This window comes from Otolemur garnettii, unplaced genomic scaffold (assembly GCF_000181295.1).
Source record: "Otolemur garnettii isolate 467f Iridium unplaced genomic scaffold, OtoGar3 scaffold00095, whole genome shotgun sequence".
Classification (NCBI taxonomy): domain Eukaryota; kingdom Metazoa; phylum Chordata; class Mammalia; order Primates; family Galagidae; genus Otolemur; species Otolemur garnettii.
Window position 1 is genome coordinate 4,342,926 of NW_003852490.1, and position 1,538 is coordinate 4,344,463.

The 1,538-nt window shown below is 39.3% G+C and overlaps 1 non-coding gene across 1 annotated transcript; it reads left to right on the forward strand.

Annotated features, from left to right (window-relative positions):
• Positions 1–909: 909 nt before the first annotated feature.
• Positions 910–1,013, forward strand: LOC111727146. The gene has a single exon (XR_002774769.1). It is a non-coding gene; the product is annotated as a U6 spliceosomal RNA (small nuclear RNA).
• The last annotated feature ends 525 nt before the right edge of the window (positions 1,014–1,538 follow it).

Here is a 1,538-nt window from a genome sequence, read left to right on the forward strand (position 1 = left end):
TCAGCCTCCCAAGTAGCTGGGACTACAGGTGTCTGCCACAACACCTGGCTTTTTTTTGTTGCAGTTATTATTGTTTTAGCTGGCCTGGGTCCGGTTCGAGCCTGCCAGCCTCGGTGTATGTTGGCTGGTGCCCTACCCACTGAGCTACAAATGCCGCCAAATTTGGTTAACTTTAAAACAAAACAATAGTTTTCATTTTTTTAAATTATTAATTACACAGTAATTAGATTTTTACAAAATAGCATACATTTCAAAGTGTGTTAGTTAATTGAGGTTTCTTGAATGGAGCTTTGATTACAGATCATTCCCAACCCCTGATAGGGAGGAAAGTGCACAGATTTCATTCAGGAAAGTTATTCTTATGTGGCCATTGAGAAGTTTTTAGATATACATGAAAGTTCTAAAACAGTAATTCTTTAATTGTGTATTCCTGACTTTGCACTTCTGACATTCTTCTTTCATTTTCACTCTCTGTTATTCAGAATTTATAAATTTGAACCATCTTCATAACTTCACCTTATTTTGCTCCTTGACTTTTTAGCTTATTGGCTTTGTAGGTTTTCTTCGATGAGAAACAAACTTAAATAATTATTGTAACTTTTTTCAAAACTTCAGTGTACGATTTTACTGTATCTTCTCAAAAATTTTCCTGAGGTAGACCTGACATTTAACAGATGTGTGATCCTAGGACAAGTTACCTAACTTCTCTGTATCTCTACTTTTTCCTTTATAAAATGATGCTTGGAATCCCATGACTGAGTAAATATCTGAAGGAAAGGAAATCATTATGCTGGAGAGATAACTAGCTAAACTCCATGTTTATTGCAGCGCTATTCACAACAGCCAAGATACAGAGTCAACCTAAGTCCCCATCAACAGATGAATGGATAAAGAAAATACGGTGTGTGTTCACTTTGGCAGCGTTTATACTAAAACTTGGGAAGATACAGAGAAGATTAGCATGGCCCTTTTACAACGACCACATGCAAATTCGTGAAGCGTTCTATAGTTTCAGCACAACTACATCTTGGACTTTGGATGTTAACTTACAAATATAAATAATGTAATCTAAACATATGTACCCTCATACTACTCCCCCACAAAAAAAGACAGATGGAAATGCACAAAAAGAAAACGTGGTGTGTCTGCACAATTGAATACTATTCAGCTGTAAAAAGAAAGACAACCTGGCCAGGCTAGGTGGCTCCTGCCTGGAATCCTAGCATTCAGCTAGGCTGAGGCGGGAGGAACCCTTGAGCTCAAGTGGTCAAGGTCAGCCTAAGCAAGAGAGAGACCCGTCTCTCCTAAAAATAGAAAAATGAGCCGGGCATCATGGGAGGCACCTGTTATGCCAGTTACTCAGGGGGCTGAGGCAGGAGGATTACTTGAACCCAAGAGTTTGAGGTTGCCAGCTAGTCTGAGGCTGCTGGCACTCTGGCCCGGGTGACAGAGTGAGACTTTGTCAAAAATATAGAACACTTCACAAATTTGCATGCCATTATTACAAAAGGGCCATACTAGTCTTCTCTGTATCTCTA